The sequence below is a fragment of the Drosophila virilis genome, chromosome 4 (genome assembly GCF_030788295.1).
Source record: "Drosophila virilis strain 15010-1051.87 chromosome 4, Dvir_AGI_RSII-ME, whole genome shotgun sequence".
NCBI classification, from domain to species: domain Eukaryota; kingdom Metazoa; phylum Arthropoda; class Insecta; order Diptera; family Drosophilidae; genus Drosophila; species Drosophila virilis.
Window position 1 is genome coordinate 4568000 of NC_091546.1, and position 27912 is coordinate 4595911.

The 27912-nt window shown below is 38.1% G+C and overlaps 1 protein-coding gene across 5 annotated transcripts in view; it reads left to right on the forward strand.

The window, feature by feature from the left end:
• LOC6627504 (dipeptidase 3) overlaps positions 1 to 27912 on the forward strand; it is a 416202-nt gene that overhangs the window by 13839 nt on the left and 374451 nt on the right. For all 5 annotated transcript variants that reach the window (XM_015173103.3, XM_015173104.3, XM_070209380.1 and 2 more), the window contains one exon: positions 12465 to 12601. The gene's annotated coding sequence lies outside the window, so the exon portion shown is untranslated. The remainder of the gene's footprint in view (positions 1 to 12464; positions 12602 to 27912) is intronic.

The following is a 27912-nucleotide window of genomic DNA, read 5'->3' on the forward strand; positions in this document are numbered from 1 at the left end:
GCCGCAGTTATCGCGACAAAGCCAACAACAACAAAAAAAAAAAAATTGCAAGTTGGAGTCTCTTTCAGAGTTTGGGCAGCAGCTGCAGATACAAACGTAGAGTCGAGAGTCATCTAGTTGTTAGACACCAAAAATGCGGCTAGCTCAGCGAGACCTTTGCCTAAAATTGCTGTTTATCTTGTCCAGAGTGAGACGGCGACAGTTTGGTGCAAAAGAGTGCGATATATTTTGGCTGCTGGACGGTGCCAAAAATGGCAAAACCTTGTGGGTTTTGTTTGTGCCACAGGCTGGAAAACTGCAAAATATAAAGCACAAAATGAAGTAGCCGAGGCCTGGCGTGCATTTAGCTGTGTGGGCGAGGGGGAGAGGGGGAACATGCAAACGTCCTGACAGGACAACAGGACACGCAGAGGCTGCGACTGCGACTGCGACTGCGATGAAGAAAACGCCAAGGAAAGTTTTTGGCGCTGGCGAAATTTTTGTGGTCGAGCAAATTTCTGGGCTTCGATGAAATTGCTGCCAAATAGGTTACAAGCAATTTTTACTTGGGTCGCCTGTTTATGGAGTTGTGTTTCTGCCCCGTTGTTGTTGTTGTTGTTGCTGTTGTTGCCGCTGCTGTGCGGCATTTTGGCTAGCGTTTTTCACTTAGTTCTTTTTTTGTTCTCTTCCATTTTTGGCCAGTAAATGAAACGGAAATATGTCTTGTGGCCAAGTGAGAGGGAGCGAAAAAAAAAAACAAAAACTAAAAGACGCAAACTAGAATCGGCTTAAGCAGGTTGCCAAGCGGCAAAGGGAACGGGCTTGTTAGTAGCGTTTGCGGCATTTGGCTGCCAAGTCGCTGGCAGAGTTCTTAAAGCACCTTTCGGCTTAAATATCAGGCAAACTCACAGTTAGACCTGGTTAATGGGGGACAGTGCGAGTGCAGCTTGCAGGCAATCAACTGAGAGCTCAAATGTGCCGCATCTTAAGGCAAATTAAAGATCGTATTGGGTTTACATAAGGTTAATATAATAAGCAGTTGGTTTTCCAGTGAAAATTGAAGAATTCATGAAATACTTGATTTGCTTGATGAAAAAAGTCAAGCATGGGCAAAAAAAAGCTCTGGAGGTGCAGGTTTCATTGAAGAAGTCTGTATATAATATGGAATGGGGAATTAAGTTTTGCATATGAGAATATGTTCTTTTTTTTTAAGCAGGTCTCTGTTGGGCTTTGCGCCATTTGTGTGTCCTTTGTTGTAATGCGCCGGGCTTATAACATTTTTTAAAACTTAATCCAGAATTTTGATGCTTAAATTCTTTACTCAAAGAAAAGACAATTTAAAAAGAAAGTAAATCAATTTTATACCCGATTATGCTATTCTTTATAGTTGATTGAAAAGTGAAACAATTTTGGGAAAGCAATTGAAAGCTAGTTTTTTTCATGCCTTAGCTACATTTTTTTTATTGTCATTTGAACTTAATTTTCCTAATTTTTTGTATATTATTTAGTTATTTCTTAATGTTCATCTTGTGAGATTTGTTTTGCCAAGAATGAAAGGGTATCCGAGAGTCAGCTTGTAAGCTGTGTAAAATACTTTACTTATTCTAAGCTGCCTTCTTCAAAAATTTATATTTTCTATTAGCGAAAAGTTTTCGCACAGATCGTAAAATGCAGCCGCTTTCAGTGGTGCTGACTGCACTTAGACTAATTTAACCGCTAAACTAGTTGAACATGCACACACACACACGCACACATGTCAGTCATTTGGCAGCTTTCGGCCATTGTCACAATATTTGAGTTTTTTGTTGCTGCCGTTTAAAGTCCTGACTGCCAGATAAGTACAGACCGCAAAATATTAAACATTTGAATATAATTTTATTTGATGGCCACAAAGAACGCTTAGATATCATGAGCAGGTCTTCAATTAAATACCCTGGCAGTAATAGTTATTAAATAACTTTTTTTATTACAATAGTGTGTGTGTTTTTTTTATTGATTTCATATTTGTTTGGCCTGGCTATAATTAATAAAGAGAAGAGAGAGGAGCGAGAGCAAGAGGCATAGAGATGATTATGCAAATAGAGATTGAAATGGAAATACAGATAGAGATAGGAATAGAGATGAATATATAGATAGAAATAAAGTAAGAGATGGAAGAAAGATAAAAAACAGATATAAGAACAACGATTAAACGAGTGAGATGGTTAAAGATGTAAGGATAGAGATGGAGAAAGAGAGAGGCTTAGAGAGATAGAGATGGAAATATAGTTAGAGATAAAGAAGGAAATATTTATTCATATTCATTTGAGTTTCAAGAGCATAGATCATATATATTTCCCAGTAAATGTACTCCCAGTGTTACATAATTCCCGATAAAATGTATATACCCACTCAAAAGCAGAACGGCAACATTGCAGCTGTATTTATTGTCGATAATTTTGCAGGAAATTAAAAACCACAAATCTAAAATGTTTGAAATATCCGGTGGAACAATTAATTCATTAATGCAGAGCGCGGCGCGCGGCATGCAACGGGGATTCCCAAAGCGGAAGTGTAATCAGCGTCGCGGCAAAATAAAATGGCGGCTGCCGCGTAACGCAAGTAACGGTTTAATTGTATAAACCATTTGCGCCCCCCTTCCCCCCATGCTATCCCATTGCAAGCGTTTGGTGTTCATAATGCGCGCATTATTAATTTAAATAACTGAATGCATATTGATGGAGTTTTAAATGCAATGCCAGAAAATTCCTCCGCTTCTCCACATTGTTGTTTTTTTTTTTTTGTTTTCTGACATTTGATTAACGCAATTTAATGCAATTTAGCTGGCTGCTTGGTGGCGCCACGGCGTCGCATAACCTTTTTGTTGCATAATTATTTAATGCGTTTTGTGCATTGTGCTCGTGTGCGAGTGTGTGTATGTGTGTTTGTGTGTGTGTGTGTTTGCGCGGCGCATTGTTTATTAACAATTTGCAAAGTGAACACATCAGGATATGAAAGCCATTGAAATGTTTACGCTCCAATTAGTCGAGCACGATCTCAGCTCATCAAATACATTTTATGCTCAATAAATACAAAATTAATTGCACATTGATGCACTCACTTATTTCGTAAAACAAAAAAAGACAAACTAAGAATTGCATATATATATATGGGTCATTCCCTGCAACAAAGACTCGCATTGTGCTAATAATACAAAACTGTTTTAATTGCTTGCACTCTGTCGCATATGTTATTCATTAATTAAACATTGTTTTAAAGTTGCGCATTTTAAAGTTGGTATTCTGATTTTTATTGTTGTTGTCACAATTGGGCTTTATTTATCTTATTTATCTTGTTAAAAATCAATTAATCATTATTAAAATTGACCCGTGCTGTCGACAAAGGCATTGAGTGCTTTATAATGAGAGTATGATTTTTAATGAATTGTATTCCCTCTCTGACATGATCTTAATTTGTTGGGAATAATATGCTTTAAATTGAGCTTGATTTTTCGAATATTATTATGATGAGAAGCTTTCATATGCATTTATCTAACTATTTTTTGTATAATTTCAAATTAAGGGATTACCCCTCGTATATGTTAACTAAGCTAAAATCTCTTTGTGCCGAGCTCTTAGCTTTGCCAGACTTCAAGCCTTTCAGCTAGCTCAGTGCATTGAATGCTAAGTATTTATTGTTTTCGAACACTGCAAAATACAGTGTATTTTACAACACTTTTTGTTCGTAAAGTGCCTACAAAACTCATAGCATACAATTTTGTTGGCAGCATATAGAAAAGGAAGCCGATAGAATCAGACAAAAGAATAACAATTTCCTCGACAAACAAACAAAAAAATACTTTTTATATAACGTATACGCCACGTCAAACACACACACACACACATTGACCTGATTTTGCTTATCAATGTAATGCAATTTTTGTTGTTGCCACATAACAAGGCCCAGGAATGGTAGAATGATGGGTATGCTAAGGTCTGGTCTGGCCTGGTATGCTCTGGTCTGGTCTGGTTCGGTTTGGTCTGGTGGTGCTTATCTGCTGCCAGCTGGCGACGCTGCTGTTGCATGCAATCTGCAATCTGCAACACAATCTCTGCTCAACAACGGAAAAATGAAGTTATTGGAAAATGACTGTCAAACAGCACAAGAGTCGGCCACAGCTCGATTCTATACACACACACTCGCTCACACACACACACACACACACACACACACACACACACACACATACATACATACATACATACTTGCAGGCACTTGCCACAGCCTCGCCAGCTTGCCACATATTTTAGCAGTAGCACAAAATGTTTGGCATCTTCAGGCTGTTTTTATGTGTGGCAGACATTTACTTTGCTTTGGCTTTTGCTTTGCCTTGCTTTGCTTTGCTTTTGTTCGTTCTCGTGCTCGGAAGTTGTTTTGTTGCTGCTGCCACATGGCAGCACTTTTTACTGTTAGATTGGCCCGTTGGGAGTGGGCTTTGGATGCGCAGAAAAGCGTGTCGATAATCAAACGTCAGCATATAAAATTGAAAGCTTACTTTTTCCCATATACGACTAAGCTGGACACAATTGTATTGGGTCCCAGTACTAAGCATTGCCAAAGAATTTACTGTTGACTGGATTTCTTCTGATTTCTATTTGTTGGACATTTCGCTGGCAGGCCAGATCTTAAGTAAGGAAATGAATTTACTATAAAATGCTGAGCTCCAAGAAATGAGATTGCCCACGGCACTTGGATATGGTTTATATAATGTTATAGCTCGCGCTTGTCTAGAACTCATTTTTTTGCTATATACTATTCCTCTAATTTCTGTTGTACCGCATTCTATTGTATTCTTTTTTTTTATCTCAGCATTTCATATTAATTTATTTTACTTTTTTTTAAATTTAAAAATATTTGTTTTTTTTGTTGGGAGATATAGTTTTTAGTCTTATATTCCCCTATGAATCAATATAATTTCTATTCTATTTCATTTTATTTTGTGATATTTTGTTAGCACTGATTCGCTACCAAGCCTTCGATCCATTCTACTTTGTTCCACATCGGTTCTATTTTGATTTTTGCTTAATTTCATGCTATTCCATTTCAATTAATAGTTTTCTGGTGTTCTATTCCATTTTGATGTTCTTTAACTGCCAACTGCCAGCACTATATGTTGTTCCATTCCATTTTGTCTCACATCATTGCATTTAACTTGTGTGATTCAATTTTCATCAATAGTTTTATGTTGTTCCATTCCATTTTGTTGTATTCCATGTTGCTTAGATTTAATATTATATTTTTGGCTTTCATTTGAACTATATTTTTTATTTTCATTCCCATTTTTCTATTTCATTCCCTTCAATCATATCCTCTTCCTTTTATAGAATATTATTTTATTTTCATTTCAATTTTATCTAAATTTCTTTTTTTTCTCTTCTTCTCTTTTAATACCTGTCTCTGACACAGTATTACATTTCGAACTTAGATGTTTTATAAAATTTCTAAGCATTTATTTTTTGATTATTATTTTTAAATACTTTTTTTTCTTTGTTTAACTCAATGCAGCCTGCTATCTCTGAGAAATTGTCGTTTGGTTTCAAGTCGAAACCAGCTCTGGCAATGGCAAATGCAATGCGACTGCAATTGAAGTTATGACAAGCACCTTTCCAAAAATTTGCTATAATTTCTGGCAGTTAGACAAAAGCGCAATTTTTATTTTGCTGTCGCTCTCTCCCACTCTCTCTCTCTCTCTCTCTCCCTCTCTCTCTCTCTGCTGCTCTTTGCCTTGCTGTGGCTATTTCCACATTGAAAATTCATTTCTGCTGCATGTTTGCATATCTCCCGCTGTAGATATTTTCATTGACATGCATTTTGGCTTACACACAAAACCAGGCAGAGCTGCGTGAAGCGATCCCCCCATTCCCAAACATCCCTTCCACCCCTCTGCTCGCTTTGTAGTCGCCCACATGCTGCTAGGTGCATGAGTCCTTCACCCAGGCTAACCCCCTTGACTTGGCCTCAGGCTCCAAATAATATTCTGACATTCAATTCGACATTTGTTTTCTGACTGCGGTGCTGTTGCAATTCTAAGCGCAGCCGCCACCGGATGTTGCATGCCAATTTTTGTTGCAGCATTTGTTAAAGTTGTTGTTGTTGTTATTGTTGTTGCTGCTGCTGTTATTCCTGTTGGCTGCGTGTAGATGTCGATGCCGGGGCTTCAACAACGTTTCAGATAATTTATTTTGGCGTCGGCGACTACCGTTCGTATTTATGGGATTTGTGCGCGAACTTTTCGCTTTTCTCTGTCGCGCTGTAAATTTAAATATGGGTTGGGAGCACGGAGTCAAGCGAAATGCCGCCGCACCGTCATTTTGTTGTCCAGTTTGAATTCGAGTCAGCTGCCTTTTCGTACCCCTTTCAAGGTTACATTTTTTTTTTATTTATATTTGTTTGTTTTTTTTTTTTTTTTTTGGCAATTTGACGCACCAACTTTGTTTCCCCAACATTCCTCAATGGCACGTAATCGCTGGACAGTTGCTGTTGTTGTTTTTGTGTAGGTAATGTATTTCGTATGTGCTTGAGCTTACAGCTAAAGGTGAGAACGGGGGCACTTGAGGCTATAACCGAGGGGCAGATTCAAAATTTGCCCAAGAATTTCCGAACCTTGTTTTAGTCTTGAAAGCTCTCTAGAGGCTAAATCTACTTGAGCATAGCGTTCAAGAACTACTTACAGGGTATCTTAAAGTCGAACAATTTTTCTAACGTTTTTCTTGGATCTTTCAGGGAATTGTCTATCAGAGAATTGAATTAACTTCACCCAATCTTAGGTGTTCCTTCTCAGCTTCTGTTGAACTCTAGATCTAGGCACACCACAAAAGTGCATAGACTCTTCGGTTAAAGGCATTAAAGAAACGTATCTCTATCTTTCCATTTTCCTTTCTTTTCTCTGTTCGTTTATTCACATTTTCACAGCTTTTGTTTGCGTATTTTCCAAAAATAACTCTCACTTCTATATATATATATCATATTTCCTATACACTTCCTCCCAAGCAGAAGTAACTAAGCTCTAGTCATAACTCAGACGAAACTTTTCAGTTAACCCGTGTGTTCCACATTTATACCGTTTTGTGTCCTGTCTCAGGACTGTTGCTTCGTGGTGCCATTGCACTCTTATTCAATTGCAAATCACGCAACATTGTAAACATTTGTAAAACGGCTTTAAACGGGGGAGCAAAAAAAAAAAAAAAAAGAAGCAAATAGTAGCAAAGGAATTCTATGCTGTAAGCTGAATGATGAGACATCAATCACCGGGCAGCACGTTTGTCATGCGTCCAACGCACTGTCAAATTCATTGAATGCTGTGTACCCAGACACAGACACGGACACGCCCACCCATACGATGGCAAACACACGCCCCTAAATGCTAAAGAAATCGCAGCGTTAAAGTTTAAACGTTTCGATTTTTCTTGTTTGCTTTTTTTTTCTCATGTTAGAGTGTTTTTTTTTTCACAAGCATCTCCCGAAAAGAGCAACTGACAAAAGTTTGCCTTTAGCCTGGAAAATGGATCGTTCGCATTCCATTCACCTGCAACATTTTCTAATGACATCAAAAACAACAACAACGACTTGGCATAACAACAGCTAAAAATTTGTTGCTCGTTGTGACATTAAGATTGATTAGTTTCTCTCTTTCTTTCACTACCCTAACCCCAACTCTCACTCTCTCACTTCCTTTCTCTCTGTCTCCCTCTATGCCTGAAACGTACTTTTGGCAAATTTATGCGCTTCCGCTTGGTGATGGAGAAGCTTTTACAATGCCGAGTAATTTTGTTAACATTTTCATACCCTCACTGTTGGCTATTATTAGAGATTTATGCTTAATATTCGATTGCATAAAACCAGGCTATATCAATTCATAAGCCCCTCAATTATATAGGTTCTTGTCAGGATAAATTGGCTTGATTGATACTCTGTGATTCTTCCATTTCTTGTGCTTATAATAAATCGATAATTATGGCAATATCAGAAATCTGTCCTATAATTGATTGATTGACTGGTTGTTTGCCTGATTGATTAATTGATTGACTGACTGGTTGATTGACTGATTGATTGATTGATAGACTGACTGACTGATTGACTGACTCGTTGATTGATTGATTGATTGACTGACTGACTGATTGTCTGACTGACTGATTGATTGACCGACTGACTAATTGATTAACAGATACTCTGATTGTTTGACTGACTAATTGACTGACTGATTGCCTGTTTAACTGATTGACTCACTGATTGACTCACTGAATGACTGTTTGAGTGACTGACTGACTGACTGTTTGACTGACTGACTTACTGATTGACTGACTGACTGACTTACAGATTGACCCCTTTATTTAGATGTAAGGGTATTTAATCTTCAGCATTCTTTGTGAGCAAAATCTTTCTTTAGCAGAACCTTTCTTTTCTCTCGTAAGCTTCAAATAATTTGTTGCTTCTCGTGTGCAAAAAAAGACAGATATGTTTAAGTATTTGGCTGCATAATTTGCTTTTAATAAGCATAAATAGTTGTTAACTGTGAGAAAAGCGCTTCATCATCTGCAGCATAAATAATAATAAATAATAACTGGAGTTCCTGTGAAACGTCATTAAGTCGAGTGGCAAGTTGCTTAGTTGCTGCCACATGAAACACATTTGTTGCTTCTGTCCGTTAAATGTGCTGCAAGTGTCGCTCATTATGCAGTGTGTGTGCGTGTGAGTGTGTGTGTGCGCTTGTGTGTGTGCGTATTACAAGTATTTAATAAACAGCCGGCAACAGTTGAGATACTTTGCCTACTTTTACTCTTGCCACAATTGTGCCAAAGTTATTAAGTTGTTTTCTGTGGAAATTCTGTTCAAGTATCCATGAGCTCGAGTGTAGAAGCGAGTGAAGGGGTGGAGAGAGGTGGCTGGGAAATGGAGACAGGACTGAACATATTATGATTTTGAGTAGTGTTCGGCTACACTTGTTAGCAATTACAATTACAACAATCTGAAGACCCCACAGCACAGCCCGAGGCAACAGTTGGCACCAGAGTTCAATGAACTTTCGCAGTGGCAGCATCTGGTTGACAGATGAAATTGAAGTGAAATTGAAGTGAAATTGATTACTAGCAATTTAGCAACTAGAGATTGATTACAAACAGAATAAAATAAATATGAATTACGCTTTTCTTCTTTTAAAACATTTAACAAACGGGAATTTAATAGAAAAAGGCATCAATATTCAACTTCTTGACCGAAAATTATCGTAAAGTTGATTGTAATTTGCTACGATTTCCATTTTTAAAAAACAAAAATATACAAGTTGAATAAGTATTATATATTAACAGACTTCATGATGCAGATTAATTGTGAATGCAACAATTTAAGCCATTTGTTTTATGATTTTCAACAGCTGGCATACTCAATTTTCTTTCACTCTCAAAATTATATATTGTACTCTAGTGAATAAATAAAATGATAACTACATATCATAGGGGAGCTATATGACACCCTTTATACCCTTCTAGAGGTAATTATAATTTTGTTATGGAACGTGTAACGCATGGAAGGAGACTTGATAAAGATATGTCGGTCTGTCTGTCTGTTTCAGCACTTATGTCTTAACCAGCCGGATCGGACCACTATATCATCTGTCCAAAAGCAGGTTCTATTTGACAAAATTTGCTGTCTTCCAAAAAAATTTCATAAAACTCAGCATTAACGAGCTTCACTATTCTCACATATCTGCACAAGGCAAATGTCTACAAGGGTGTAAACGCATCGGCATACAGAAGATATTCTTACTCTTTCGTTTTCTAATTTAAATTCATCTTTTCATACGCTTGACGAACGGATAAAAAACAAACAAATGTTTTCAGCTGTTGCATTACTACGAATAGAGTATTGGACAATTCGTTGCTAGTTTGTTTCTTTTTCATTTTTTTGTTTCCACTAAACTAATTACCAAACCATTATTTCCAGTTTGTTTAGTTTTTGTCTTCATTTTTCGTAACCCCAATTTAAATTGAATTTTCAGTATTTAGTTAGCCACTGTCAAAGTTGTTGCAAACTATGTGTGTGTGTGTGAGTGTGTGGCACGAAAAATTAATTAATAAATCGAATTTAATGTACGAACAAACTGGAATACATCGATTGCATTTGGAAGCAGTCAGATTGAAAATTGAACGAGGGCACTTTTCACACGGAAACGGGGCGTGGCGGACAAAACAATGAAACTCGCGAACCCCAATCGAGCAGCTGCAGAGCAAATGAAGTTTCATGCTAAAATGAATTACAAGCAAATACAAAAGCAAACATTTCACGTTTTGCTTTAGGGTAAACAATCGAGGGATTGGACCTATTGGTCGGGGATGGGTGGGCGTGGCAAAATTAAAATTCGCGCGAAAACATTTTATGGCAAGATATAAAAGAAAAATGGTAGAAAAACTATGGAGCAGCTAATTTGCGCGTTGCTGCCAAATCAAAGCAACATTTTGCTAGCTTTGTGTTTTATTGGGTCATTTGGCAGAATGAAGGCAGCCAGGCGGGGAAGGCGTGATGGGGCTGAGAGAGAAAGAGGGGCTGTTGCAGTAATGGAAGCCAAGGGAGCTAGCTCTGGCTGGCATACGAAATCAATTTCCTGTTGGCTGCTCCTAAATCGATTTCAGTTTTGGTTAACCTGCCAAAGTTGCAGCCATAAAAACCAAAACAAAAAAAAAAAAAAAAAAAAAAATACAGTCAAGAAAAGCTGTTTAGGACAAGCCGAAGCTTAAATACTCTCGAAGATATGTGGCTTAAGGCTGGGAAAATATGTTGAAAGTAAGTTCGAAAGTACAAAAAAAAAGTCAAATATTTTTAAGATATGGTTTATATATATGAGGAAGACGGGAAATCGAACAATGCTAAGTTAGCTTCAGACCTCTCAAGAACTTAATCTTTGCCTTGGGCAGCTATGTGTTATAGAGGTTCGTTCCGTTCGATTTGACCTAAGTTTTACATGCAGTAGAAAAAACGGATTTTATGTTTCATAATGATATCTTTCGCATTGGGAGTCAATTATGGGTCCGCTGATGCTTCCTCCGGCCAGTTACATACATACGCACAAAACCCTCATACCCTTTCTGCCTATTTTCAATGGGTTCAGGGTATATGTATAAAAAAAAAAAAAAACAATCGGCAGCAAAACTTTTGCACGATGGAAACAAACAAATTTTAACAGGATTATCGTCGAGGTGTTCCAGGAACAACGAGGGCGTGGCATGGCCTACAATTGTAACGAAAACTTTTTGCCGCTTCTGTTTTTCCTACTTGGATTTCCGGTGTGTGTGCGCGAGTGTGTGTGCGTGTGTGTGTGTGTGTGCGTCCTTTACACGCTCAAATAAATCAAAAATGTGTATATATTTCTATTGTTTGCCATAAAACTGGCTTATTTGTTGTTGTCTTTATTGTTGTTGCTGTTGTCGCTGCTGTTGTTTGGTGAGCCACTTGTGCGGCTTATTTGTTACATAATCAAATCGAGAGACCGCTGTGACCGCACAACACAAATAATATTACGCATACGCCGCATTTGCCGTCAACTCAAACTTATTTGTTGTTCGGCTTTATGCAACAATTCCCTTCACTTCCCTGCTCCTCCTCCGCCCCATACAGAAAAAAAAGGGTTATGCATTTACTTTTGTTTGCCATTGTTTGGATTTCTGCCTCGTATCTGTGGCACTGTGTCAGGGCTGGACAACAATTAGGCAGCGCAAACGGATAAGGCAACAACAACAACAACAACAACAAAAACATTATGAATACAAACCTAGCAAATTAGTAGCATTTGCTTGTATTTGAATACTCTAACCATAAGGGTCTCATAGTTGGTATTTTATGATGGAAATGGAAATATAATTTCAAGACTTAGACATTCCTGACATTAAGTGTGACCGGTTGGCTTAATACATTCTCAAAGTAGATTTTTTAGCATCAATTTTGTAGTCAAATTATTATCGTAAATTAATTACAATGAACTTAGATCCTTAACATTCTGGCAATATAAAGTGTGACCAGTTGCTATTAAAAATTTGCATTGGAATATGTGAATTTATAACAAACATTTTGATATTAATTAGAAAGGTTTTTACTACGATGATCTAGTTGACATTTGATATAAAACAAAGTAAATGTTGAAGATATAAAGACTGAGATCTATTAAGTGTGACCAGATGCAGATCGACTTTATTTATATGTTGATTACAAATCACCAAATTAAACCACAAGAAAACCTTGCTACAATGACTGCTGTGTGGCAAAAGGGCTTCGAAAATTGGCTCCAGCTAAAGTAAAAGGAAATTATTGTTCAAAAAAGATATAAATGTATCTCATATAAGATTAGGCCCATAACATATTCAAAATTCATCCGATTAGATTTCTATATTTCTTAGTTTACTTATGAACAAAATAAAATAAAATAAATAATAATAATTTTCTTTCAACCTTTCTTTCAGATATCTAAGCCAAATCGTTCTTAGTATGAGTCTCAGCTGCTCAGCTTATGAAATCTTTTTGAGATCGTTGCACTATATCTTCTAGAAAAAATCGATCAAGTATATGTGCAATAGAGTTTGGAATCTGTGGATATGTGGTAAGTCGCTATATAAATTAGATGCTTCTTTTAAAAAGTGAACAATGACAAATATTTATTGGCGAGTTATGTCTTGTAGAGTATCTCATTTTCAGCATAGGGTTACATTGTTCGTTTCTATTCTTTTTTTCTGCTTGTCATCATTTCCATCATCATATTGTTTTCATTTGCCTTTCGGGCAGACCGTGTCCTTTGGCAACTTAATTTCTGTTTTCTCTTTTCAGAATCTGTGTCTTAGTTCGGGTTTCGGTGGTATAGAAAACCGGGCCATACTAATATTGTCGGGCTTGTGTCTTGATGTTTGCCTTTTGTCAATCATAATTTGGTACATTGAGCTTTAATTGACCTACTATTTGCGGAAATTGCCAAGGGCTTAAAAAATATGAGTAATTGCGAGCTGCATAGATTTATCAGCTTTTTGCTCATATAGTATTTATTTGTTTAACAATTACGAGTGCTAATGTTCGCTAATGTTCGATCCATTAAACAAATCTTAGAGTCCATTTGTAGATACAAGTAGAAAAACAAACACATGTACACGCATTTTATGCAGCGGGTGTGTTTCTTCTTCTTCTCTAGGGTATTAACTGTTCGATCTTTGTAGGCTCTGACTTTGATTTTGATCCCCCCATTATGGGGGAAAACTCGCATGTCTCCATCATATTAAGCACTATTAATTTCCAAGATAAAAAAACTGTGAAGTTCCAGCTCTCATAATCTTCGCGTTCGTCAAAATCAATAATTAGCCATGAACAATTATTATTTAATCAATATAGAAATTGTTTTTATTTTAGAACATATATTATTTTATATGCATTCCACTTTTACCTCATAATTATTTGCAAATTTAAATTAAATATGGTTTCAAATGCTTACAAAATGATTGGCTTGGGTCCAATAAATATTCAAACATTATTTAAAACACTTTAAAATGCAAACAATTCACTTGGCATTTAAACTAAATCAATTCAAATGCTTTAATTATGACCTTAATACGATTTATGTATTTGCATTGAATTGAATTTCAACTTATTTATTGGCTCGAATTCACTTTTGCTCTTGTGGCAGCTGTCTGCTCCACACCCCCCGCCTCATGCATATTAAAATATGCTCTTGTGACCTTTTGTCCTCAAGCAACAGACGAGGCTTTTGTTAAATTGAGCAGTTGGCATAGAAAACTACAACTTGCTTTTTCAGAATGCAATTAAAATTTTCAGCAAAACGAAAAGATAAGAAAAAAATGAAAATAAAATACGAAAACCCAAGAGCCAATGAACTCGTTTGCCACTTGGCACAAGGCAAAAGGGGATGTCGGCGGGGTGGGGGGCTTAAGAAAAATGCCTGTGTTTGATTTATGAGAGCATTTTTCGCCAGAACATTTTACAACAAGCGGCGTACAAAATTAAGCAAAAGCGTAATACAATATACACAAAATATGCAGCGAGAAATTTCATAAAACACATAAAACTGACAAGCCGAAGGGGTTAAGGAAGACTGTGCGGAAAACGAGGGGTGGGGGGCTGTCGAGTGAGGGGCGAATATATATATAAAAAAAAAGTGCAGCCTGCTGCACGTCTTATAAACAGAAAATTATGAAAAGCCGCCAAGCGGGAGGCTGGCGCTGGGGCAACGGGCGATCTGTTTGTGAAAAATGACGGCGCACAGACAGTGACTGCAAAATGTATATGCACGAGCGCAACATTTTCTTCATGAATATTAGATGAATGAAGCGGCGTCAGGAGCAGCAGCAGCAGCCGACGCGAATAGCCAAAGGACAGTCGTTCTGTGGAAGGGCTTAAGTTGCTCAGCGCTGAAATGAGCTGGCTCCTAAAGGATGGCTAGGTTGAACAGGAAGGGAGAGAACGGTAGGGTGGTGGAGGGGGGGGGGTGTGGAAGGGGCAGCTGCTCGAGGCCATGCGGTCGGCATAATAAATAATGACCGGCATTCCTTTGTTGTAATTGAAAATGTTGGTCATTCCGAGCGTCGGAGCAAGTCGCGACGCCTTTTGCCTTAAAGCAAAAATGATTGCCATACTTTGGTGCAGTTATGGCCGTAGTCGTAGCCGGATACGGATATGGCTAAGGCTATGTCTACACAGCCGTGTTGCACTGCACCAGGCTGAGTGAGTGAAGGGGTGGGAGGGGAGGGGGTCAAAGTTGGCCTCGCTTCACGTACTTTTTCAAAATTCAAAACAGGCGCCTTCGTGTTGGCATTAACCAAGCCCCACCCACCCCCTCGTCCACTGGTGACTCTGACGCTGATTGGTGGCCTAAATGCTGCGAACTTTCGATTGAAACTTGCTTTGTGAGTGGGTGGCTACGGCTGAATCTAAGGCTGAATCATGCATAATTATGCAGGCGCGCGCTGTCGTCGCGCATTAGAAATGAGCCAAACGGGCGCCTGAAATTGATATCCTAATGGTTGGGCTCTGTGTGGGTGGCTGCCGGCACCTTTTCTATTTGCAGTGATAAATTGCAGTTGCTTCAACTTGGGTAGTTCGTTTTTTTTTTTTATTTTATTTTACTTTATTTGGCTTGCTATTTTTGGCTTGGTTTATTGATTGGCAATTGCATTGCAAAACCATTTGATTGATTTATGCGAAAATGTACTCGAGCTCTGCAGTCTGAAGCCCGATTGCCAAGGCCATGTCAAGTGGCTAACCAGGCGGATTAACGAGCTATTTAAGTGTTGAGTACTTAGCTGATTGACTAGTCTGCTCATTAGTGCATGAAAATGGCATGGAAAAGCGCAAGGAAAAGGAAAAAATATATAGATATAAACAAACTAATTATGGCTTGACAACTTGGTTAAGAGTTTGTCAAGAGTTTTGATTATAAATTAATTTAATCAAATTAATAATAAGAGAATGATTTTTACTTGTATTTAAATATGTTTTTTGGCTAGGGATGGAATTTTTGTTAAATTTCGTGCTTGAGTTGAAAAATTGGACAGCTCGTTAAGCTTTTAAAGAGGTGTAAAGTAAATAAAGATCGGGGCACGCCAACTGTTTGAAGGCCTGGGCTTTTTTTATTAAGTTTTCCCAGCACAGTTTGAGAGTCACTTGATAAGCGGCAAAGTTTTAAAGGAACAAGCGGCATTAAGATAATTTTGCATAGTCAAAGATTATTTACATATCAGAAGAAGCTATAGTTGTTCTTTCTTTCTTTTATTTCCTCTTTGTGTAATATTCTTAAACGTTTTAAACGCAGCTGCTGTTTAAATATTTTTTTGTAAAGATCCATAAATTTTACTAATCGATGCCCAAAATACGCATTTACAATTCCAAATGGGAATTGTTGCTTAATAGAGCTGATTAGCTGGAGCGTTAACAATAAATTAAAAATTCTTTAGTCGACTGCGAAACGTAGCCAAATCGAAAGCCAAGTCTGGCCAGAACGTTTGTTTTGCGATTTGAAAATCAAATAAACCGTAGCTAATTGTGTTTGTAATCAACTAAATAGCCCCGACATTTGGCTTTTACGAGACAAGCTCGAGATTCTCCTCCAATGGCCAAGCCAAAACCAGCCAAAAACAAACACAAATACAAATACGGATGCAAGTTGGCAGTCTGTGTGTGTGTGTGTGTGTGTGTGTGTGTGTGTACATAACCTCACTTAACCTGCCCGTCTGCGGGCAAGTCTCGTGCAAGTCCTTCCGCATCCTGATCGCCTTCCGCTCTCACACGCCGAGCGTGTAATTAATGACGGTGAATGAAAAAAATTTACATCGCACGCCAAACAAACAAAAGTTTCAGCTCCGCGACTAGACTCTGGCTTTCGTACGTCCTTGGTCCTTGGCCCTTGGGTCCTTGGGCTAGCTTGGCTATCAACGCCTTGGCCGCTTTGTCATCATTTCATTAGCTTGCAGGAAAGTTGGCCGCCCCCATAGATAATTTGTCTTCCAGGTGCGCCTTGAAATTTGTCAACAATTTGGGCCCCACAAAACTTGTGATGCGTTCTTCTTTTTCTTTATTTTCTGTTTGCTTGGCCTCCCCACAGCAACAAAGTGGCATCTATTAGTGATAAAAATAGTACCCAGTCCCCTCGACACAAATGAGCCAGCAGCTGTCTGATGACTCAGCAGCTGTTGTTTTGGCCCCTGGCTAATGGACCAAGGCGTGTCCGTCTTTGCCATTGAGAAATTATTGGCATATTATGCCCTGAACCCATTGAAAATGTTTCAAAATGGCATATCGTATATAACATGTATCTCTTGCCCAATCAAGTGTATGTATATTTAAATTTTATGTTAACTCTACTTAGTTCCCCCCCAATTATTGGCTAATAGATTCTTGGTCTTTAGTATATGCTCACATTTCTAGGCCATGTCTTAAGCTCAGAAAATTTAAGAATGATGATGAAGTTAAGTCAGAACGCATTAGCATATATATAGAGTCTTGCAAATGAAAGAAGAGGCACAGCAGCTGCATTCGCTTAACAAAAAGAAGCTTACATGTTTATAATGTTAGCTTTGCGCTCAGTTTAGGGTATCTGCAAGTCTGGCACTTCGTTTCCGGAGCCCTCTGACTTCTTTAAACAAGAGTTTTTGGTGTACAAAATTTAATTTGATTGGCCATTAGAAATTGGTTTAAGACCAGTTGCCGGTCAAGCACTTGATGTTGACAAAATGAACGCACTTTAATAACGCCCATTTGGGTCGTCTCTAGTGGGGCACGTTTTATCATGGCCAATACGAATACCCTCTCCGGACTGAACATTATCAAGTTATGACCCATTTGGGTGGGACGGAGCATGGCCACATTAAATTATGACTTCACCCATTTGGCGGCCATAAATGGCAACGGTTTGCTCTGAGGAAATGATAGCTGCTCAAGGATTTTGGCATAGTTTTGCAGCAAAGGAAATGCGTGCCATTAAAGCTATTGCAATTGTTGCCATAAAATACTGATAAGCTTTAATGGCCAAGGTGCATTCAATTATTATCTAAATAGTAGCTGAAGGTTTAGTTATTATTTGGGTCAGATTTTATTGCGAAAGTTCATTCCAACACTTTGTCTTTAGTTTGATATTAGAATAAGGAGAATTATATCTATATCTATGGATTTATGTCACATTCGGTGTGTTGGATCCTTCCACTTTATTAAAGCCTTGAAATTTATAGTATATTTATATACATCTATATATTTATATAACGTTCTGTGAGTTGGATATTTGCACTCTTCCTCTAAGCTATATTATATTTATATCACATTCTGTGAGCTGCATCCTTCCACTTTTTCTCTAAGCTAAATAATGCTAGATATAACTATATCACAGCCCACATTCCATTGACTAAAACAAAATACTTTACAAAATAAATCACTTTAATGTTGCGTTTCAAATTATAAATATTCGCAATTGGCTTGTGTTAAATGTTATTTTCGCGAATTTGTTTAATTCGTTTAAATATTTTTTTCGCTGTTTAATCTTTTGCCACCACAATTTGCATATGTCAGTTGTTGACTTAGTTGTTTGTAAATTTTTTTGAATTTTTTACTGCTCGCTCATTTACGGATATATTTATATATTTTTTTTAATGTCATAAATCGGCTTTAAAAACAATTTGTTCGCTTTGTTGCAGTTCAAAATGAAGTTGAATTTTTGAAATTAATATTTTTATTTTGTTATTCATTTGCAAATATGCGCATCTAATATGCGTTTCCACATGAGCTGCTGAACTTAACAACATATTTAATTGCATTAAACTTTTTTTTAATATATTCAAACAAATAAACAAGTTTTTTTGACAAATATTTTTAGCTAGTGGAATTTCAGGGATATTTAAAAAAATTGCTTTGCTAATCCTTTTAAATTTGATTTTCAGTTTAATAATTGTATTTTGATATTTATTTAGATGGCTTAGAGGAATATGCTGACTCTTTAACAATTGTTTAAAAGCTGCTGAAACTGCTCGAAACTCTGAATGAATTCTTTGAATTGCAATTGGGATGAATTCCTTGGCAAGCCTAAAATAACGAACTAGAAAGAAAAGAAGGAAGTAAAGATCTTTAGGCCGAAAAAGATTTCCACAAATCATGTTTCTATAGCAAGATTTTTTAAAGAATGCTTTTTCTTATTTAAAGTTTAATGATTTAACTGTGTCTGTTTCTTTTCTTTTTTACTACCCAAGCACTTTTTAGCCTTTCATTGGAATTGGAATACTTAAAATGGAATATATTTAAAAAGCATATAGACTTGATTTTCTTTTTATCAGTTCTTAATGTTTACTTTTTTTCCTTTTGCCGTTCTTTGCCTATGCTTGATGCTATTTTGCTGTCGTTTTTGCTTCAGTGGCTTAAATTGCCGTGCTTTTGGGTCCACTTAAGATTCGATTCTCTGCGAATACTTGTTGATTCTTGCTCTGTATTCCTTTCTATGTTAACCATCTTTCATTTTGTGTATGCTTGCCGTACGTCCGAAACTGATTCTGCCAATTTCCTGTGAAGCGGGTCGCAGCCAAATGTCTTTTAAAAGGAGATTTGAAAATACCCTGTAGACAGTTATCATTTAATTTTTATTAAAAGTGTAAAGTATTTAAATAAAGCTAGTCAATAAGCATGTCAATACCTTTAAGCTTCGACATATGTCTGGGCTTCGGATAATAGGCTAACAGATAGACTTTTAGTGGGATAATCGGTCTGATCCATCAAAATGGCACAGGCTTGGCTTGTAAATGCTCGACCTTCTGTAAAGGACTTTCTGATTTGTAGACTATTTTGTTGTGCATACCCTTTGTTTGTCTAACCACGTGGTATAGAGAACATTTGGAACTTTTTGCTGCTGTTGCTCACAATTCGCCTAATTGAAGTCTTTTCACGCAGCTCCAGTAACACCAAAGCGCGCACACACACACACAGAGACAGCTTTCATCATTATCAGCTCTGGCACACATACCTGAGACAGGTTTTTTTCTTATTTGGGGGCGCGGCAGGGGGAAAAAGCAATATTTGCAGCTGATGTAGATAAATGAGTAGACTTCGTGTTTCAATTAAAGTGATTGAAGTGCGTGTGTATGTCTCCCTCCCTCTCCCTCCCTGCCACTCTCTTTTTCCCTGTGCGACTGTCTCTGTAAAGGTGCTAAACGTTTTAGCTAGCGCCAACTTCTACATGGCACGTAAACTTTGAGTGCAGCTGCTGCTGCCGCGCGCATCTTCGGCCAAAACTGTCTTGGCAAATTAATAAGGCAGCTTGCCGGCTGCCTTGGCTCTGTCTCTGCCTCTGCCTCTGCTCTGCTCTGCTCTGGCAGATCAATCTAAATTTCGCTGAAACTTGTTCAACTGTGTTCAGCTTGGCCTTAAAAGTTGTGTCAGGTGTCAAATAGTTTTTGCTGGCATTTGGCGGCATTCATTTACCAGCTAAATGCTTTTGCATGCTGCCTCAGACAATCCATCAATGCGTATGCGAATGCGAATGCTGTTGCCGTCAACTTTGTTAGCCAAGGTTTGTGGAGCAAGCGGACTCTCTATTGGCATGTGTGCAGTCAGATTGTTATCCGTCAATATGTATGCATAGATTACAAGCATTTAATATACCCTGTAATCATTTAAATTAATTTCGACACGCAGTTTGGGTATGTTTCCTGCTGCTGACAGCTTTCCATGTATTGCTTCTTTAGTCTTACGATATTAAATTTATATTATATGGCTTCCCTTTTTCGTGTCTCCTGGTTTTATTTTTTATTAACAATTAATATCGATTTTCAGCTGCTATAGTAACGAAATGTTAAAGTAAAGTTTCTATATAAAAATGTTTGTTCTGATTTATAGACTGATTTAATTACGTGAGTTTCGGGAAATTTGCGTGCATTGCTTAGGGTATCTGCTAGTCTCGCATTTGTGCCCAAAGCAGCCGTACTTGTTTAAGATTGTAAATGTTAAAGCAAAGATGCAGCTGCTTCATCATCTGCAGCTTCTTCTTGTGGCTACCTGCGGCTTATTGCATTCTTGCGTCATTTTATCGCACGCTGCAAGCATTTGCATGCGAAATGCTGCAAATGAGACAGCAGGAGCGCCAGCTCCTGGCAAAACTGGCAAAACTGGCAACCTGGCAACTTGCTGTGCTGCAGGACGCTGGCCTCGACTCTTTGAGCTGCTTTTGCTGCTGCTCCAGCTGCTCCGGCTGCTGTCTGCCCCATTGCAGTCGTCGTGGTCGTTGTCATTATTACCCTGCTGCCATCATGCATCAAGTGTCGTTGTCATTCTTCTTCCTCTTGCTGTTGTCGCTTTCACTGTGCCCCTCTCTCTTTCGCCCTTTCTCTCTCTGCTTCTCACCTTGCGCTGTCGCACTTTTAGCATTTGTCACTTTTCGCTGAATTTGTTTTATTTTTATTTTTGTTATTTTTATTTTCTGTTTTTTTTTTTTAGCAGCGCGCGTATTTTTCTCGCGCTGGAAAAACTTTGCACATAATAATAAAATGGCTGCGGGAATATTTGAGGCGCGCGCCTTGGCTTATGCAATGGAAATTGTAACACGACTCACTGTGTGTAGGTGTAGCTGCAGCTGTGTGTGTGCGTGCGCAGCTGTTGTTGCTCTGATAAGGCGCGCCGCGTGTTTAGGTCGCCACCTCTTTGTTGTTGTTGTTGTTGTTGTTGTCATTGTTGTTGCTGTTGTCCTCTGTCAGCGCAGAGCTTAAAATATCAGTGTTTTTTTTTTTTTTATATATTTTTTATTTGGTTGTTTTTATTTTTTTCTTAAATTTTGGTAAAAGCGTTCTGGCGAACAGCAAAAATGGCAGGTGGCTTATAAACAACACGAACGTGTGTTGGAAACACGGCAAAGGTTTATGCTATATGCGCTGCGGCTAATATGATAAGCACATATCTTCGTAGCGCTTAAATTGACAATGTTACTAGATATGTCTAACGGAATGCAGGTGCCTTCAAAGCAGCTCCCCAAGTAGAAAACTGACAACTCAACAAGAAAAGTCAAACAAAGCTATTTTACTTGGATTTTGATTATGCTGATTATGCAAAAGACTTTACCATTTTATTACCTTTTAGGAGCAATACTTCCAGGCGCAGCACTTAGTTTGCTTCCAGGTGAATAGCTTTCACTTCTTTGAGGTGACGCGCCTCCATTCCTTGCAGGCAAAACTCTTTATGATCTCCCAAACGAAATACTTTCATTTCTTTAAGGGGAAACGCTTTATTATCAATCCTCGCTTCGAGGTGAGACGCCTTCCTTTCCTTCAGTCGAAAGGCTTTTTTAACTTCCAGGCGAAACAATTTACAATGTTCCCATGAAATACTTGCCTTTTTCCAAATGTTACACTTTTTGTTTACTTACAGATCTTTGTTGTACAAATTTTATTTATTCATACTAAACTCGATGTGCTGTTTAATCATGATTTATATTTTTCTGTTAGATACTTTCTTGGTTTCAATTTGGCCTGACCTGGCAAGTTTATAAATAAATAAATATGATTAAAAAATATTCAAAAACGTGGATAATTTACCTTTAAGTCCCAGTTAGTTATGGAAAACTTGCTCGTAAAGTTAGACCATCCATCAGCTCACACACAAACACACACACCTACACACATACACACACACGCACACTCACACACTCACAAAATGCAAGGGTGTATCTTAAAAGCATTTTTGGTAACTTGTTACTGCACTTTCGGCATTTACATCTAACTGCTGGCGTAAAAGGCTTTCGCCTGCTTCGGCAACTTAAATTGTGCTGGAATTTTAATTTTTGTAGCTCACTCAGGTGCACGGCAACAATTTGCTTAGACCAGTGCAATGACCACGCCCACTTAGCAAATGCCCACAATACACCTGAGGCGTACATTTTGCTGTGAGGCTTAACTTTTGCACACAAGCATTTGCTTTGTGTCATTTTTCCTGTTCTACAACAAACGGTAAAGCGAAAAAAAAAAAAAACGAAAATGTAACACACACTTAGATGTGCTCTGGGCAAGAGTGCGCGACTAGGATATACCCTGTAAACAGATATTACTAACCTTAGCCTGAATGTAATAAATTAGTTCTTCAAATCTAGCTGAGTATTTGGAAGAAATACAATGAAACTATAAATAAAATAAAAGCTGAGATATTTGGAATAATTCTGAAGCTCTTAAGGTCTCTGTCCGAAGGAAGCACGGACTATTGACTTCAATATACCCTTCTTCTTGTTCGTTAACCATTTTGAATGGTTATAGGGTATTCAAAATGTTGCTGCCAACAATTTGTGTGTGCTCAAATAGTTTGCTTCAGGGCAATTGCTTGTCGCCTTCCACACAGCGCCACGCCCACACGCCCAGTCGCTGGCGGCCTTCTACTCCCTTTTGGCAGGCTTGGCACATTTACCTTTTTAAATTGAAAATAAATTAGAATCTGGCTACGTATTTCGCACCGATTTGTGTTGTTAAGTGATAAAAGCAAATACATCTGATTGTGTGTGTGTGTGCTTGTGTGTTTAACTGTGTGTGTCTAGGTAAGGCTGCCTTTGAGTGACAACACACGCAGGATGCGCATGACGAGCTGCAAGGGGTGCGGAAAAGGAAAGGGGAAAGGAAAAGAGGGGGATGGTCTAGAGACTCGAATCGAGTCGAGTTGCCTGCAGGGCAGCAACATGTGTTGTGTGTTACATTTCTATTAATGTCGGCTTGTGCTGGGTGGGGGGAGCTCGAGTGGGGGGATCTTTCATCTGGTGCTCTCATTGAGACCCGGACGCACTCTTTTTTGCATGTGAAAAGAAAATGGGCTCTGAAAAGCATTACAACAAGAACAACAACAACAACAAGGGGAACAGTTAGGAAATTCACAGTGAAGAAAATATGAAATGTTCATTACAGTTGACAAATATTTGCGCTTGCTGTGTTTTTTTTTTGTCTTTCTTTTTTTCTATGCCCTGTACTCATTTAAAAATGTTTTGAAGGGGTATAATGGGCGTGTGCAAGTGCTTGTTGCAGACCAGAAAAGGCATCTTTAGCTTCTTCGATCACCTGTCTGTATGTATTAACATGTGGATTCCATAGACTATAAGATCTTCCTATTATCTGTAACAATCTTTTTTCAGATCAACGATAACCTGCCAAATCTGTTCAATAAACTTTAGCAGAGAGAACATAGATAAAGTATGTTAAACTTTCTGGATATGTAAAACGTTGCTTGCCTTAAATGAACTCATTTATAGAGCTATTCTTGGTCTTTGTTATGTACTTTGTATGTATGTTATATCTATATGCCATATTCTAGTCCTGCCAATTTCAGAAAGATCGGACAATAAGCTCCGATTCTAATCAGGAACGCATTTCACATAGATAGTACCGGGTCAAGGGAAGAATCAGCATAATTTGAGCATAAGCTTGCATCATCTCTCTTGCGAGCGTATATATATGTGTATATGTGGATGTTTGTGTATGTGTGTGTGTGTGCATGGCAGGTAGTTCGACATTTTGTAGCGGCGACTTGGCTTAGGGTATCTCTTAGTCGTGAAAACCCCGGCTTAAGCCTCCTTATGTTTTTTTCCTGGGATTTTATGCCCAGTTTTGTGCTTATGCTCTTGGCAACTAGGTTGACACGCCCCTTTGCCTTTGATGCTGTTGCATGCAACCTGTCTGCCATGGTCCGCCACGCCCCGCCCCGCTGCCTGTCTGCATGTTTGATTAAACGCATTTGTTGCTTTTTGACGCGTCTGTTTGTCAGTTTGGTTTGTTTGTTTGTCAGTTCGTTTGTTTGTTTGTTTGCTTGTTGATGGAGCGTCTATTTTGCAGCTTAGTCGCAGCGCTTCTATGCAGTTCCATTTAATTGAAAGTACCGCCTGGAATACGCTCTATTTCCTGCCGGATTAGTTGACACATAGTCACATATATTTTTATTTCTATTTTCGCAGATCCTTTAGCGTGGCCAACAATTAAATAAATGTTTAGTTTATTTCAGCAGTTTTTGAGCTTAGCAGAATGATTGGCTAAAGATTATCGGAATATTAAATAAATAAGCCCATGCAAAACTTTTAGTTAGTTAAAAATTTATTTGCAAAAATCACACGTAAATATTTTATGAAATATTTAACTAGATTAACTTGAATTGTTACACAAAGAGACGCTCTCTAATTTTAATTCAGATTATCTTTAAATTCATCTTCTAATGTTTAATCTTATAATTCTAATCTTTTAATGCACACGTACACGCCACACAGACAGAAAAGCTGGGTCAGCTTTAAGCTCAACTTAGACGAACTAAGCGTAAGCAGAGCTTTTCACTAATACATCTGCACTTAGCAATGGACCTGTGTGCGTGTGTTTTTTGTGTAATTGCAAGCTTAAATGCAATTTCTTTAAAACTGAATAAGATGTAGGTTGTTTATATTGCTTTTTGGCAACTTTAGCAAACATTTGCTAGCCAGCGCATTGCACACATTGAGAAGTCATTTTTAATAGACTTTCAACGCCTCTGGATGCATAGAGCAAAAGCAAACTTTTGGCCCAATAATAACAACAATAAGAATAACAGCAAAAAAAAAAAGAATAAATTCTTCTTAATACAACTTCAAAGTTGTATTTGCTTGACTTAGGCAAAAGTTTTTGTTATTGCCATGCAACCGATTTACCCCCTTTTCTACCCCACCATATGGCCCATATAGAGCAGGCGGCCAGGCCCTGAAGACTTCTGGCACTTGGCCTCAGCTTGGCCAAATAAACAAATTTTTCAATGAAAAAGACTTTTCCCGCTGCTGCAGCTGCCAAAATGCAAAAATGTTTATAAATATTCAAATTCTTTTTGCTGCAGCAGCAGTTGCAGTTGCTTTGCTTGTGCTATATATGAACTACTCGTATTTCAACTTTATTTCGCAGGACTCACGATGTTTGTTAATTCTCGCCTGAGCACAAAAAAAAAAATATTGAGGAAAAAAACTTTAACTATTTTTGGCCAAACTAGTCAACAGAAGAGAAACTTGAGGCAAAAAACTTTTCTTGGCAATTGAAAAGCGCCGTTGCGTATGAGTGTGTGTATGTGTGTCTGTGCGTGTGTGTATTATTCTTTGGATTGAATGCAAGTGCCATAAAAATATTTTTTGCATAATTTTCTTGGACAACTTTGGAGGTCAAACCTTCAAAGATGCGCCCAGGTGAGAGAAAAAGTTGATTTTGTTAATACTTATAAAAACATATATTGGAAAATATTAGTAGAGACGCAAAAAAAATATTTAAAAAAGATTGTAAGAAAGCTAATACGGCTCTATTAAACCTTTGCTATTCAACATAGTAAGTCTTTTGGTATTTTGGACTAATTTTTTAGATAGAGTCTTATGCAGATTCTTATAATGCCTAGAGGGACACTTCTCTGACCTCAGAAAGCATTTATATACTGACTAGTCGTCTGTTTTTATGGTACCCTCAAATGCCCTATATACCTCGATCAAATCTCTTCCGATTTTCACCGGGCTTGTCATCAAAATATGGCAGCATTATTCTTGTTTAATTTTTAATCGTTTTCCTTAGTTTATTGTTTCAAAGGTGTTTTAAAATCTGCACAAGAAAATCTTGTTACATCTTCATAAGGGCACACTTCAAAGTCAATCCCTTCCTACCTCAGCCTATTAATGAGATTACCAAGGCTCCCCCGCCGCCACCTTCTTCACACGCTCACCACGATGCCCGTGTGTGGCGCAGTCGTGCGGCAACCACCTGTCGCGACTTGTGTGTGCACGACGACAGTAAATAACTGAGCGAGTCAAGCACAAAGCTGGCGCATTTTAATAACTTTGCGCGCAAAAACCCGCGCGCCCCTGTTCAGCGAGCCAACGAAAAAAGGCCTACCACACCCACTTGAGCCGACGCATGAAGGCGACGTTGTGTTATTGAAGTCGTAAATAAAAAGGTGAAGCCCGCCTGGGCGCCCAAATGTATGCCACATTAAATTGCGGTTAGGCGTGTAAATAAGATTTTGCGGTTAGTTTTTGTGAAACAGCTGCGAGATTTTAATTAAAAAGGTTCTATGCGATATTTGTATATTTGATGCCAGTTATAACTGGTCTTAAAACTGAATGCATTAAATTAAAATTTCGACTTGAATACAGCTTTAAAGAAACTTGCATTGAAAGTGTTTGGAAGTCGGGCCTTGGTTGGTTTTAAATGGCCTTTATATGAATTAGATTTCTTTTATATTTAAGTTTTATTTACAAAGGGAAATCAAAAACTTAATTTGCAATCTTTATTTTAGACAGTTTTTTATTTGATTAAGTTATATTTTTAAGCTTTTGATTTATTTTGAATCGCAAAACTCTGCGCCTAACTTAAGTTCATGAGAATCGCAGAGTAGGGCACTATTTAAATGCAAAAAATGTAATTAAGCGTTGAATAGGGAAAATGTTTCGCATAAAAGTTGCAGCCTTAGTTGCAGTGACTTTCTGTTCTTGCTGCTGTTGTTATTGTTGTTGTAAGGGAGAGTAAACTGCTTTTCAAAAATTAATTTATAAAGCTCTGGGCGCTGGGACACTACTGCCAGCCGGTTGGCGATTGGCTTAAATTGTTCATGAAATGCAATGAAATGAAGTAAGAAAAGGCCGTTTTAATTTTGCGGCGTTGCGGCCCGGCAACAAAACGGGTCAAGGATGTGCACACCCAACGAGGACAGGCACTGCAACTGCAGCAGCCTGACAAGGCTGAGGCGTCTGCTTTGGCTTACTTGCTACCTTCCTGCCCCCTTCTCCCTCTCTCACTCTCTGTGTACGCTGTGGATTTGCAATTAATGTTGCCTTCAACTTTTGTCCCTTGGCCGGGCAACAGTTCCTGTGCCGCCAGCCACGCCCACATCCTGGCCAGCCGCCTAGCATGTAAATTTGCTTAAACGAAAGTGCGAGCATGAATTTAATTAGAATCGCCAGCTATCTGCCGGACAGAATCTGTTTCCTTGCTGCCTGCGACTATTTTTTCCAATTACCCGACGACTTTCTTTAGTGCAACACGTGCAGCTACTTGTTGTAGCTGTTGTCGCTTGGGCTTTTAAAAATGTCAACCTCTCAAGCAAATTAGTTGAATCAACTTGCTGTCAAGTATTTGCTAAAAGCTTGGAAATCACATTTCTCAAATGTCGAGAATTTGCTCTCTACTTTACTTCCATTTGCCGGCAATATAATTACCTAATTATTCGGACTTATCAGACCGAAATACAAAGATTGAAAATTCCCATAAGTACACTTTACTTAAGTACTATTTAAGGTTTGATTACTTTAACAGTTATTATCAATGACTGACTATTTTGAAACCTATGTTAAATTTGTCAAGAAATTCAAGGCTCAACTAACCTCATGCTCCATAATTTATAGCCTAACAGAGGCTATTATTATTCTATCACGAAATG